Below are 15317 nucleotides of genomic sequence, written 5' to 3'. Positions count from 1 at the left end.
AAAAAAAAATCTTGGATCATATAGTGAACAGTCCTATCATCCGTACTATGACCGTGACTAGTTAATTAATATACTTTTGCCGTCTCATAATGTTAAAAGGCGTCTTACAATGAAGTATAACTTTCGTAAAGCCAAAAAAAGAATAAATAAATGGTTTAATTGTCAGAAGTGGAAAAAAATCTTCTTTAATAAAGTCCTAATATGCATATGCATGTACTCTACGTGGGTATAATGTTCCGATGAAACGGTTCACGACATGAGCTACAAAAAAAAAATCTTGGATCGTATAGTGAACAGTCCTATCATCCGTACTATGACCGTGACTAGTTAATCAATATACTTTTGCCGTCTCATAATGTTAAAAGGCGTCTTACAATGAAGTATAACTTTCGTAAAGCCAAAAAAAGAATAAATAAATGGATCGTATAGTGAACAGTCCTATCATCCGTACTATGATCGTGACTAGTTAATTAATATACTTTTGCCTTCTCATAATGTTAAAAGGCGTCTTACAATGAAGTATAACTTTCGTAAAGCCAAAAAAAGAATAAATAAATGGGTATAATGTTCCGATGAAACGGTTCACGACATGAGCTACAAAAAAAAAATCTTGGATCGTATAGTGAACAGTCCTATCATCCGTACTATGACCGTGACTAGTTAATTAATATACTTTTGCCGTCTCATAATGTTAAAAGGCGTCTTACAATGAAGTATAACTTTCGTAAAGCCAAAAAAAGAATAAATAAATGGATCGTATAGTGAACAGTCCTATCATCCGTACTATGACCGTGACTAGTTAATTAATATACTTTTGCCGTCTCATAATGTTAAAAGGCGTCTTACAATGAAGTATAACTTTCGTAAAGCCAAAAAAAGAATAAATAAATGGTTTATTGTCAGAAGTGGGGTTTGAACCCACGCCCTCGTAAGAGGACCAGAACTTGAGTCTGGCGCCTTAGACCACTCGGCCATCCTGACAATGTTATTTATATTCTACATTCATTTCTAAAATTAGATGTGTCGGCGGGCTGATTACGAACAGTTGGAGCCACCACCCCGCACATGCACGCTGGCCGCATCCATCTCTGTCTCTGACTTCGTCTCCCGATCATCATGGCCGCTGGCCAGTACTGTACGTACGCTTGGTCGTTCGGTGGGAGTAATTGTCCGTGACCATCAGAAACTCAGGTTGCCAGCCAGGTCAGCAGCACCCAGCACGTACGCCAAGAGAAAAGCGCCCTTTCGGAGCTCCCCGAGTCATCGTTCTATATGTCTCGTCTCGTCGATCTCCGTCGATTGGTACGTGACCATGTCCTTCGCTTCAGTTCACTTCACTTCCCTGATCACCGCCGTGCACATGCACATGGACGATGACTACCGCGATGCGTCGCCAGACAAGCACCACGGGACAAGACGAGACGAGGACCAGTCGATGTTTGATTGGGATACTTGATTCATGTGGGTGCGGGGCTACCCGAGCTACGACATCTGCTGGATGGATTGATCGATGCAGATCGGATCTTTGAATTATACAGAGCGGCCGGAAATGAATTCACGACCGGGCAGGTGCAGCCTTACGCACGGGCCAACACGACAGACATCTAAGGACGTGTTTGGTTACATTGTCAATCTAACCTGGTTCGGCGAGTCTGGCTTTATTGAACCAATTTGAGGGGATGTATGCCAAAAAATCTCAGATGCACATCACTTGGTTGTCTACATGCCCCTACTTGTATGAGACAATTATTTTTGACATGGCGTTTGGTTGACTGCATTGTATTAGGTGCACATATGACATGGTGTTTGGTTGCAACGTGCATAAGGTGTTGTCATGTGATAGCCTGGCTTATTAGGGATGATAGACTACTCATATCAATAAGGAATTCCTTCTTTTCCGGGAGCTCATTTGGACAGAACTCCAAAGTTAAGCGTGCTCAGCTTGGAGTAGTGTCAGGATGGATGACCGACCGGGAAGTTGCTCCCGGGTGCGCACGAGTGAGGACAAAGTGCGCAGAAAAGACTAGTATTGATCTGTGGGGCCAGTCTAGATCCCGCCAGGAGTAACTACCACCGGCGGGTGTGTCCGGGGCGTTACAATTTGGTATCAGAGCCGACCCTCGCGGTTACATGGATGGTTGCGGACAGGTGCGCAATCATGTTGTTCATGACGTTTGTGACCCGTTGTGGCACCCGGCATGGCACATGTACCGGACTGGATGCACAGACGTATGTGCCAAGAGGGAATGTTCATGTGGCCCGACGAGGACGTCGGTTCCTCTGAGTGGGGGTGTATGTGATAGCCTGGCTTATTTATGGATTATAGACTACTCATATCAATAAGGAATTCCTTCTTTTCCGGGAGCCCATTCGGACAGAACTCCAAAGTTAAGCGTGCTCAGCTTGGAGTAGTGTCAGGATGGGTGACCGACCGGGAAGTTGCTCCCGGGTGCGCATGAGTGAGGACAAAGTGCGCAGAAAAGATTAGTATTGATCTGTGGGGCCAGTCTAGATCCCGCCAGGAGTAACGACCACCGGCAGGTGTGTTCGGGGCGTTACATGTCACCACTTCTAACTAGTGGTGAGCTTACCACACAGAATTTGAACATGTAGCGTCAGCTACTTAAACAAATGACAGTCCATCCTAACTACCACCAAATGACAGTTCAAATTATTAAGAGCCATTGGCTAAATGGGGGATAGTTCATCAGTGTTGCTGCTACCAGATCTTCCTCTTCTTCTGCTGATGCTTCTTCTTCTTCTTCTTCCATATTCTTCAAATCCTGCACTGACCTCTGTTAAGCCCAATGTTGGGGATATCGCTTATCGGGAACTTATCGGTCGACCCATGATAAGGGGTAAATCGGCCGATTTATCGCCATATCGGCTGATTTATCGTCCGATTTATCTTATCGGTTTGACAGCGGTAAGCGATAAATCGGCCGATTTATCGGCATATTGAAAGATATCTTGAACAGTGGTTAAGCCACATCGCCTCTGAACACTCCAACCTTTTGTTCTTCCAAGCGTCATTGTCAAATGCCTCCACACCATGGCCGGAGCTAACAACATCGTCAGGCTCGATCTCTTCCTCCTCAGGCATGTGTTCATCAAAGCCCCACTGGAGGATCCAGTTATGCATAATGCAACAAGCAAGAACTAGCTTAACCTGAGCGAAGTATGGGTGAAATGGCTTATGATCCAGGATCTTAAACCTATTCTTCAGAGCTCCAAATGCCCTCTCAATAGTTACTCTAAGCCTGGAGTGTCTGAGATTAAACAGCTCCTGTGCAGTCCTAGGATAGTTCCTACCAGAGAACTCGTTGAGATGGTACCTGGTTTTTCTGAAGGGTGGAAGAATACTCGGCCGACATGCATAGCCAGCATCTCCAAGGTAGAACTTGCCGTCGGGGATGTTGATCCCATCAGGTCGACTCATACTGTCACTGAGAATGTTAGCATCATGCGCTGACCCCTCCCAGCCAGCCAGTACATATGTGAACTTCAGATCAAAGTCAACAGCAGCAAGCACATTCTGGCGTGTGTAGTGCTTTCTCTCCGTGTATGCTGCAGACTGTGACCTAGAAACTCTGGCAGTGACATGAGTATCATCTATTGCCCCAATGCAATCCTGAAAATGGCATCACAAGCCCGTGTTAGTGCTCAACTTGAACAATACAAGCATATCAAGCCATGAATAGTGTATATTGTCATTGCTCACCTTGAAGTATGGATGCCATCTTGGGCTTCCACGAATCTTGGGTGGAGTCTGATCAGATGGTCTCCTGATCATCTCTCCTCTAAGCTCTCCAATAGCAAAAAGCATCTGCTTGAATTACCTAGAGATGGTCTCCATTGATCTCCTGAACGTGTTGTGAATGACCCTGAACCTCTGGTTATGGCCAACAACATGGAGGAACATGGCACTTGCTCTTCGACACTGGTGTTGATGCTATCTTGTAGCAGCCCCTTGCTCCTGAAGGTCTCGACAAGCCTGGAAAATGGTGCTCTTTTCATTCGAAGCATCCAGAGATCCTCGACGTCATTGCAGTTGTAGATGTAGTTCAGATTTTGGATCCTCTCCTGTTCCCGGATAAACAATGGACCATAGAGAATCAAAGGTCTACCAGCACGACGAACATCTCTCTGGTGCATGAACATGACACATGCCTGAATCACACTAATCAGTGCTGCTGCCTGGATTATCAGCCTCATCCGTGCGTCCATAACTTAGTCGACATCGACGGTTCGTTCAGTGAAAAATCGATCATGCACCTAGCATAACGGCCTAACCATCAAGCTAACAAAGGGGGAAGGGGTGCTGCTTACCGGCATCGGAGACGAGGATGGCGTAGGGGGAGCCATGGCATAGACTAGGTCGACTAGACGGTGGCCAACAGCAAGGGGAGCACCAAATCCGCCGCAAACGCCGTTGCCTCTTCCGCCGCCGCCGCTGCCTCTTTCACACATTGCCCAGATCTGCTTAAGGAGCTACAACCGGCGCTCCGGTGTTACATATGGGTAGCTCCTTACCCGGCCGCATGGGGGCATGGCTAATAGTGGTGGCGGACGGCGAGTGGAAAGTGGCGGCGGCGCAGACGGGAGCGGGAAATGTGGAAGGGTAGGGTTTATGTGCTAGCGTTCGACTTAAATAGCCGGGCTAGGAACTACGTGGCCCGGTGGAGCGGCGCCAACGGTCCGACGGAGGAGACGAGCTTCAGACCGCCGGTTTCGGACTGTTTTCCTGAGGGACCCTAGTGCCAGTCCAACATAAAATGTCTCGCAACAAATTGAGTGATGGACGGAATTGATAAACTTAGAAAATCTTTTTCTGTAAAGAAATCAAACAATATTAGTGAAAATGATTGACAGGTAACTTGAGACTTTATCTGCAGATCTTTTGCTGAAGGGGACTTGTGACTAAAAATCCACGGGTTCAAAAATAATTGTCTCCAACAAAGTTCATGCCTTGGCTACAAACTGCACCTAACTCGTCTTGGTCAAGGTGGGTGAGTAGCACATTTCAAGGCAAAAAGGATGTCCGCCACGAAAAAGAAAAATTAAAAATCACATTTCACATTTTTGAAGTATGAAAAAATCTTTTTAATAAAGTCCTAATACGCATATGGATGTGCTCTACATGGGTATAATGTTGCACGATGAAATGGTTCACGACATGAGCTACAAAAAAAACTTGGATTGTATAGTGAATAGTTGTATCATCCTTACTATGATCGTGGCAAAACAATGTATCAAAATGGTCCAGCGCAAAAAAAAATGTATCAAAATGGTCCATCGCAAAAAAAATGTATCAAAATGGTGATCTTTTGTCTCTGTGACTAGCTAGTTAATTATATACTTCCTTCTTAGCATAGTGTCAAAATAGTCTAACATTACGGGACAGAAGGAGTGTAATTTTTTTATAAAGCCAAAAAAAGGGAATAAAAAATGCATATGGATGTGCTCTATATGGGTATAATGTTGCACGATGAAATGGTTCACGACATGAGCTACAAAAAAAATCTTGGATTGTATAGTGAATAGTTGTATCATCCTTACTATGATCGTGGCAAAACAATGTATCAAAATGGTCCAGCGCAAAAAAAATGTATCAAAATGGTCCATCGCAAAAAAAATGTATCAAAATGGTGATCTTTTGTCTCTGTGACTAGCTAGTTAATTATATACTTCCTTCTTAGCATAGTGTCAAAATAGTCTAACATTACGGGACAGAAGGAGTATAATTTTTTTATAAAGCCAAAAAAAGGGAATAAAAAATAAAAATGGTTCACGACATGAGCTACAAAAAAAATCTTGGATTGTATAGTGAATAGTTGTATCATCCTTACTATGATCGTGGCAAAACAATGTATCAAATGGTCCAGCGCAAAAAAAATGTATCAAAATGGTCCATCGCAAAAAAAATGTATCAAAATGGTGATCTTTTGTCTCTGTGACTAGCTAGTTAATTATATACTTCCTTCTTAGCATAGTGTCAAAATAGTCTAACATTACGGGACAGAAGGAGTATAATTTTTTTATAAAGCCAAAAAAAGGGAATAAAAAATAAAAATGTCAGAAGTGGGGTTTGAACCCACGCCCTCGTAAGAGGACCAGAACTTGAGTCTGGCGCCTTAGACCACTCGGCCATCCTGACGATGTTGGTAATTTTCTACATTCAATTCTAGAATTTATGTGTTGACGGGCCGGTTACGAACAGTTGGAGCCGCCACTCTTCTTTCCAGCACACGCACGCTGGCCGCATCCATCTCCCTGTCTGTCTCTGACTTCGTCTCCCGATCATCATGGCCACTGGCCAGTACGTACGCTTGTTCGTTCGGTGGGAGTAATTGCCGGTGACCATCAGAAACTCAGATTGTCCGCCAGGTCAGCACCCAGCACGTATGCCAAGTAAAAAGCGCCCTTTTTTTCTTTTTGCGGGTAGAAATTTGTATTACTCAAAACCTCAAGTCCTTACAATCCATCGCAGCCAACTTCAAAGCATCTGGAGGTCCCGAACTAAGCCAAGTCATGGTTATACCCTCGCTACGAGCAAAATATGCTAAACTATCACTAACTTTATATTGATTACGATTTACATGAGTAATACAAAAATCATGAAGGGACAAAAGGTATCTAATCTCCTTGATGATGGACGAGAAAACCGATCTATCAATATCTAAAGCTTGAACCAATTTTACTGCCATTAGGGAGTCCATCTCAACCTGCACTGGCAAGTCGCTTCTCTGGATAGAAAAAGATAGATCTTCCATGCATGTACATAGCTCAGCTTCAAGCGCGTCCCGACAGTGAAATAATTGCCTACAGGAAGAGAAAATGATGGCACCCCTCTCATCTCTTAACACCATACCTGCACCAGCCGAGCCATCCTCTGCAAATGAGCCGTCAGTATTTAACTTGACAAAGCCAGAGAGCAGCCCACTTGGGGTCTGCACTCTTGTCCATAAGAGGCCGAATTGCTCCATATGACATCAGGGACTTTCCCTTGGAAGGATCAGCAGCAAGATTAGATTTTATGCCAATGAGAGAGTCCAGGTAACTCGTCAAAAATCTGCGTGAAACTTTCATGGGTGGCGGGGCTTTATTGTGAACAAGCTTGTTGCGTATGTGCCACGCCCTCCACAGCGTCATTAGCAGCATAGACCGTTCAATATCCTGCAATTGGGAGAGCACTTGCAGCAACCATTCACGATCGGAGTTCTGGAAAGAAGATAGGTTTGGTAGAGGCCAAACTTCCGACATAACATCATAGAGCACACGTGATAATGTACAGCGATAAAGAGCATGAAAGGAATCATCGGTCTCCACATAACATACCGAACACAGGTCGTTAACCTCAAGCCTCTTTTATGCTTATTATTCCAAGTAGGAAGTGATTATGTAGCAGCTCGCCATGCAAAGTTGCGCACTGAGGAACGAACATCGGCGGACCAAATGAGTTTTCAACAATCGCGACGTCCATCCGCCGCGTGCTAGAACCCATGGCGCTGTCCCTGAAGGCCTCCTCAAAACCTATAAGCACTTTGAACAGAGAATAAGCCAAATTTACCTGGACCCCAAGCCAAGGTATCCTCCTCCAATCTCGGCGAGGCCCTAATCCTAAGATCTCAATCACATCCGCGGGCACAAAAAATTGCTGCAGTAAATCGGTCTTCCAGGAATAGTTATCATTAAGCAAATCTGAGACAAAGTGATATCTGCATCTTCCTCTTACAGAAATAGGTTTGTAGGAGTATGGTCTAGGGATCCAATTATCATGCCATACACGAATACTCCTTCCATTCCCAACTCTCCAAATCAGTTCTTTCTTCAAGAGTTCAAGGCCATAGCTAATTGCTTGCCAGGAGGAAGAAGCGTTACCCGTAAAAACTGTGTCCACAAAATCACCATCCAGGTAGTATCTCGCTTTTAGAATAAGTGCACATAGGCTGTCAGGCTTGGAAATCAGTCTCCAAGCCTGCCTCGCTAATAAAGCTTAATTGAAAATTTTGAAATCTCTGAAACCAGCACCCCCTTTGCACTTTGGTTGCATCAGATCATCCCAAGCTCTCCAATGCACTTTCCTCTTCGGACTATATGCCTCGAGTCATCGTTCTATATGCCTCGTCTTGTCGATCTCCGTCGGTTGGTATGTCACGATGTCCTTCGCTTCACTTCACTTGCCTGATCACCGTCGTGCACATGCACATGGACTGACTACGAGAAGAATGCCAATCACAAGTTCGCATCTGGGACTGTGTGTGGTTCGTGTAGCGGACGAGTGAAACCGCGATGCATCGTCACATAAACCACCACCAGACGAGATGAGATGCGCACTCGCCGTACGAAATAGACAATAGCAAAAGGAGCTACATTGAAAATAAATAAAATAAACTCGTCGATAATTATGTACCCGTGACGGACGGACCAGACACGTGGTCATTGGTGGGGAGTGCACCTCCGTCTTCCTCTCTTCCTCCTAATCAAAGAGGGATGCAAACACCTCATCCAGCTCCATGTTCACGAGGTGATACGGCGGCGGCTGGCCGCCACCTCCCGCTCGGAATGAATCGAGTCGATGATGGCGGTCCACTCCACCTCAAAAGCCACTGTTGCCTTCGTGGCCTAGGCATTTTGGAAATCTGCCTCCGCCTCCGCCATGCTAAGCCATAGAGTTCCATGCCCAGCGCCTCCTCCGCTTCCTCCTCCATGGTTGCGGCCTCATCCTCGGTGCCCGGCTCCTCCTCCTCGTTCTCCGGCACCTACATTTGCGCATTTTTCTCTGTCCCGATAAGCTCGGCGGCGCGGCGTACCTCCTCCGTGGTGCGCATCTCAGCTTAGATCTCCAACCCCTGTTGGTGCATGAGCATCTTCTAATATGTGATCTTCTGCCCGACCATGGCGGCCATCAGCGAGCTCGGATTGGAAGTGTAGAGGAGGGAGTGGCGGCGCCAGCAGCCGGTAGGAAAAGGAGTGGAATGGGACGGTTCTAGGGTTGCCTCACCATCCGGCTTAAATAGCCGGATCTAGTCCATTGGGTGGCATGCGCGGACCGCGCCATGAAAACGTCTGCACCAACCCGAAGGAGGTGTCCCGCGAACGAGTGGCTTTCCTCGTGGATGGCGGACGCATCTGGGGTTGCTCGGGCCTCCCCATTTTTGACCCATCATCATCAAGGAGGAGTTGCCGCCCGCGATCGTGAAGGAGCGTGGTCGCGTCCTCCACTACCTCGTAGGAGGTGGTTATGGTGGTACCTTGGGCTCGAGGGTCGTCGTATCCAACGCAGAACGCATCGCGAGGCAGCAAGCGAGGTAAGATCGGCGCAATGCTCGTCACCGCTCTGTGTTCGCCAAGAGCGATGTGGTGCCGTATTGGGTCTGCAACAACCCCGACCTCGCCGCCGCATGGGCGCTTGACCGCTCCGTGACCACCGCGGAGACGGCTACCAGGCGTTGTCGCCGCCTAGACGGCGAGCTCTCCATGATCTGTGAGGAGCGATCACTTAGCGACTGCTCCGCCAACGTCGGTCGCTGCATGGCTGCCGCCAGGGCTCCGAGGACAACGTCGGCAGTGGCCGCGGTGGCACACCACACTGTGCAGCAAGAGGCGGAGCGGCTCCTCCGCGAACGGCAGGCAGGCGCGGCCCTCCAGCGTCATTCCGCCGCTGGATGGACCACGACGACGGCACTGACGACGACGGCGGTGCGGCAGAGCAGGGCGGCCACGCATACGAGGTAGTCTTAAGTACAGGGTTTAGGTTTTTTCTTAGTTATTTTGTTAAACGGTCAAAATATCGGTCTTTTATGTAAATTATAATCGAACTTGAATGAATTCTGTCGTGTTTGAACGTATTTCATCCGGTTAGTTTGAATTGTCGTTGAATATATATGGGCAGCGTTGGATGGCGACATCCGGCATTAACATCCGCAGACTACAGACTGGTCCTTTTGTCCACGGACGGATGTTGAATAAAATTTGTGGTTCGCTGTTAGAAATGCCCTAAGGTTCTAGCTTCAAGTGTGCATGTCTGGCGATGGTATACGAATAATCCTTTTTTTTATGACGCATAGTTCGTAGTACAATGACCTATGAGTTGTGTGGCTGCAACACCCGTCGACCATCCGGTAGCAATCAGGCTACATGGTGCAGGTCATATTACAGATGATGACAAATCTACATTGGGTTGTGAAAGAATTGTTCCTCGCTGGAGGAGAGGAACTCCGTTCTGGCTACCGTCTGTCGATCTCTCACGTCTCTTGGGGCTCTCGCGGTCTCTCAAGAATCGGGTGTTCAGGTGAACCACAGATTACTGACGCTAGAGAACAGTTTAGTGTTTTATATTTTCTCGAGACAGCATCTTCGATGAACAGTCCACGTGATGGAGAACAGTCTGCCTTGACGGGAGCTAGGCTGCTAGAGAAAATAGTGTCCAGTCATCTGAACAAGACTTGATTGTTATCGTTCCAGATTTTTCTGGTAAAGTGCTGATTATAAGGCTAAATATCGACTTGCAAGGTGGGATGTCTTGTGTCGGCCTAAAGAGCAAGGGGGCAGGACATCGAGGATATTGAGATTAAAAATAAATATTTCATGAGTAAATGGATTTACAGGCTTGTTTGGATGATGGCGACTGTGGATTTAGCTGTTGCGTAACAATTATCTTCACTCTAATTTTTTCCCTAAGTTATGGACAAACAAATGACTCCCCTTTTTGAAAGGGATTGATGGTGACAAATGTTGTATTGTTCAATAAGGTAAATTTAAAGTTGAAAATTGTCTAACAACGCGCTTTTGGGAGGTTACATGGCTTCAGATACACCTTTAACAACGCGCTTTTGGGAGCATCTACAGTCGGACTTGGCAACTCGGATCCCTCAAACGTCAGCGGATGCAACCGGGCGCGTCCGCGGACAGTAACCAGTCATGCCTCAAATTTGCTCCTCTGCATTCGAGTCTCCCATATTTCATCCCCTAGATTCATACAAACCATGCAAAATAAACCTAGGTATTATGACACCCTAGCTATGATTCATCGTCGGAGATGTCCACGACGTCGGTGTCGGGTGCCTGATGGAAGGGGGCGTAGGATGGCTTCGGGTCCTCCTCCACATCCATGTACGTGAGCATCTCTTGGACTTCCGCGACATTCTCCGCCTCCATCTCCTGCCGACGACGGTGTCTAGCCATCGCATCCGACTCCGAGCGCAGGGAATCGAGGATGGCCTGCTGCTCCGCATGCAAATTCGCGTCCCCGGCGTCCCCCACATCCTACTCTGGCTCGTCCTTCGGCTCCTCCTCCTCAACCTCCTCCTCCTCCTCCGGATCCACTGCATCCGGATGTAGCCACGTGGAGATCCGAGCTTCGCACATTGCCTGGATCTGCTTAAGGAGCTACAGTCGGCACTCCGGTGTTAGATAGGGGTAGCTCCTTACCCGGCCGCGTGGGGGCATGGCTAATAGTGGTGGCGGACGACGAGTGGAAAGTGGCGGCGGCGGACGGGAGGGGGAAATGTGGAAGGGTAGGGTTCCTATTCTGGTGGTCGACTTAAAATAGCCGGACTAGGCACTACATGGCCTGGCAGAGCGAAGCCATCGGTCCGACGGAGGAGACGAGCTTCAGACCGCCGATTTCAGACTATTTTCCTATGGGACCCCAGCGCCAGTCCAACTTGGCGGACGCGCTCGGGCACCTTCATATCGGCCCCATATTTGAACTGGATATAAGGGGTGCCGGTTAGCCCGGGGTTTGAGGCATGTTTAAGGAGCCTGTCTAGGTCGCATTTTTGTGACCGGTCAGTGATCGGGGCATCCGCCAGGGCCGGCCCTGGGGCATGGTCGACGGGGCGACTGCCCAGGGCCCTGGCGAGGGGGGGGCATGATTGAGTATATACATATACTATAGCCCAGCAAAAAGCAAAAAAAAAGAATTAAAGAAAAGAAATAGGGTGGGCTAGGAGGCCCAGAAATAGCTAGCTAGCTAGCGATCGCTGATGGATACACGAAGGCCAAGCGGCGCCGTGACTCACGTTCGTTTCTACGTTTCCTCGTCGCCCTCGCACGTCCGTCGGCCTTCTCGCTCGTCGCTCGGTGCTTTGCCCCTTGGCCCTTGCCGCGTCACCGTCGCCTCGTCGGCTCGCTGTCGTCGCCACACAGCAGTCCGGCAGGCAGGCGGCAGCCCAACCATCCGGCATCTGGCACCGCGGCAATACGGCAATACCTATAGTCCTATACGAGTACGCATCCGACTGGAAGTCAACAACAGGCCTGGTCAACAAGTACGCATCCATGTTTCCTGTCCATCCCCAAACCTGAATTTGACAATCTCACTATCTCAGTAGTTCATATTTTAAACTAAAGATGTGTGATTGAAAGTTACTTTTAATAAGTTATATATATAACATTCGCGTACATATATATTGTCTTAGGACTTAGGACATAGGGGTCCATGTCGTCGAGTTCGCCTAGGGCCTCCCGAAACACAGGGCCGGCCCTGGCATCCGCCCGGATGTTTGAGGCCTATTTCGAGCGTCCGACAGTAGATGATCTTACAATATCCATCTCTTGCAATACAAGGAGTCCCATAAATATCCTATTCAGATGAGCTATGATCTATGATAAATTGACTGCCTGATTACACTTTGTACGGTAGTATGGAGGTCACCTTACCCAATGATCGAGACATGTTTCTTTGGAGGTTGACTTCTTCTGATCTATTTTCCATTAAATCCAAGCATATGGATTTAATTGATTATGAATGATTTTTTTTGTTCAAAGCATATATGAAAAACTAAAGTACCACTGAAGATTTAAAACTTTATGTGGCTTGTGCATCGGAGGGTTATTCTCACTAAGAATAAGCGAAGCGAATGTGGCAAGGTAGTAAACAATGTTGCTTCCTTGATCAGCAGAAAATAATACATCATTTGTTTATTTCTAACCCGCTTGCTAAGTTATTGTGACTCTCGATTCATGTGACTTTTAACCTGCCTCCGCCTACTAGTATGTCAGATATGTTTGGCAACTGGTTGGGTGAAGTTAAGCATAAGACCAAGTCATGAATATATGTGGGAGTTTGTGCTTTGTTTTAAGTTTTATGGAATTGCTTAAATGATTGTGTTTTTAACATAGTAAATATACACATTTTTTTGCAGGTTATCTTCTGAGCTATAGGATGTATCTGTAAGTGGTCCTTACTAAACCATGTGAAGTGCGGGAGCTTATGAACTATGGGTACAACCAATGAAAGATGGTAGAGATGGTGGCACGTGATACATAAGACCAATTTGGATGGCGGTTCCATAGTAGGCTATGTGTGCAGGCATGTATTCCTATTTTCGTTGTTTCTACATTGAGCGTTTTCAATCTCTCTCTCTCCCTCTCCCCCCTCTCCCCCCCCCTCTCTCGCTCTCTCTCTCTCTCAAGTAGCTGGTATAATACACCGACGAGTATGTCTGATATATATGCTTGAGGCAGTGTCGACCTCCATGCAAAGAAAAGGCAATGTCGACCATTCAAGCTAGAATCACACAAGTCACACTTAATGTAAGTTATGACAGACCATGAAATCATATATAAAATGTAGTTTTTGAAATATAATAAATAGTATAGTTCCATGGGCCAACCTTTGAACATGCCTTAAGTGTTGTGGATGTTCACGTCCTTAAATATGTGTGTCTGTGTATTGGCACATCCACTCTCATCCACTCCAACAAAACATAGCCCAATCACATGCATACTTCCGCTGATATCAATGACCGGCTCTCGAAGAATCAGAACTAGGAAATAAGAAAAGAATACTTTAGGGAATATGAGGCACCAGGAAAGCAATGAAAAATGCTCTCTGGGCCAAGCAGTATTCTATCTTCTTGATGTTCTCAATGTATCACATTCTAGCGAAGTAAATTGGGAGATTGTCTGCCGGCCTCTTGAGTATGGGGGTCTTGGGGTGCTCAACACCGACAAGTTTACGCGTCCTCTCCGGTTGCATTGCCCGTGGTATGAATGGAAGGAGCCCATCAAGATGTGGGTGGGAATGGGAAACCCTTGTGACGTGGAGGACCTTGACTTCTTCTATGCATCCACCACTATCACAGTCGGTAATGGTGCGAAGACCCCTTTTTGGGACTCGCCTTGGCTCCTTGGGCGCATGCCAATGGACATTGCCCCGCTCATTCATGACGCTTCCACGAGAAAGAATTGGAAAGTGCGGGAGGCCCTCAAGCATAACGCATGGATTCTCATGATCAAGCGACCAAACAACGTCTCCGTCGAGCACATCTCGCGGCTTTTCACTCTTTGGATGCTCTTGCACGATGTCGAACTCGATGAGCTCATCGAGGGCGACATTCTATGGAAGCACACGACTAGTGGGAAATACTTGGCGGCATCCGCATACAAGGCACATTTTTTAGGGATGGTTCTCTTACCCATGGATAAAATGGTTTGCAAGGCTTGGGCTCCTCCAAAAGTCAAGTTCTTTGCTTGGTTACCTCTTCAAGATGGAATTCGGACCACCGATAGATTGGCAAAGCATGGATGGCCAAATTTTGACATGTGCCCTCTTTGCAAGAGGGTTCAAGAAAGCGGGACTCGCCTCCTCTTCAAGTGCCGCTACATGAGAAGGCTATGGTCTTTGGTCATTGATAAATACCACATTCTCGGGCTTGACACAAACACTTGGCCCTTGTTCGACTCGGTTGAGGCTTGGTGGGCAAGTACTCGCGACAGTGCCACTCCATTCAGACAAGACAAGGCATCCCTCACCATGCTTGTCTCATGGACTATTTGGAACGAGCGATACGCGAGAGTGTTCAAGCAGGAGAGCATGCCACCGACTATATTACTTGCCTCCATCACGACCGAAGCTAGCCTCTGGATCATCTCCGGTGCAAAAAAACTAGGGTCCATAATATTGTGAAAGTAATTCCCATGCCGTGTCAAAAAAACATTCTACCGAGGTAGGCCCCTTACTAAATCAGTCCGGACGACGAAATTATGTCTTGCATCAAAATATGTGATGGCCGAAATTGATAAACTCAAACGATATTTTTCTGTAAAGGAAATTAAACAAAATTAGTGGAAATGGTTGATAGGTAAATTCGGACTTTACCTACAGATCTTTTGATGAAGGGTACTCATGACTAAGAACCCGCAGGTTGAAAATTAATTGTCTCCCGACAATCAACATGTTGGATCTTTAAAAAAAAATATCTCCCAACAAATTTCATGCCTTGCTACAAACTGCGCCTGACTTTTTTTTTACTGGGAAAGAGGAATGAGCAGCACATTTCAAAGGGGGAAAGGTACCACATGGTACA

At 46.8% G+C, this 15317-nt stretch overlaps 2 non-coding genes and 1 pseudogene across 2 annotated transcripts; all 3 read right to left on the bottom strand.

Annotated features, from left to right (window-relative positions):
• Window positions 1-897: 897 nt before the first annotated feature.
• TRNAL-CAA (transfer RNA leucine (anticodon CAA)) lies at window positions 898-981 on the bottom strand. The gene has a single exon. It is a non-coding gene; the product is annotated as a tRNA-Leu (tRNA).
• Window positions 982-2947: 1966 nt separating this feature from the next.
• Window positions 2948-4227, bottom strand: LOC147981079 (protein ANTAGONIST OF LIKE HETEROCHROMATIN PROTEIN 1-like; annotated as a pseudogene).
• A 1846-nt stretch (window positions 4228-6073) lies between these two features.
• TRNAL-CAA (transfer RNA leucine (anticodon CAA)) lies at window positions 6074-6157 on the bottom strand. Its single transcript has one exon. It is a non-coding gene; the product is annotated as a tRNA-Leu (tRNA).
• Between the last annotated feature and the right edge of the window lie 9160 nt (window positions 6158-15317).

This window comes from Triticum urartu, chromosome 3A, assembly GCF_056163025.1.
Source record: "Triticum urartu cultivar PI428250 chromosome 3A, HENAU_Tu73, whole genome shotgun sequence".
Taxonomy (NCBI): Eukaryota; Viridiplantae; Streptophyta; class Magnoliopsida; order Poales; family Poaceae; genus Triticum; species Triticum urartu.
This window is presented reverse-complemented; position numbering and strand designations above follow the sequence as displayed.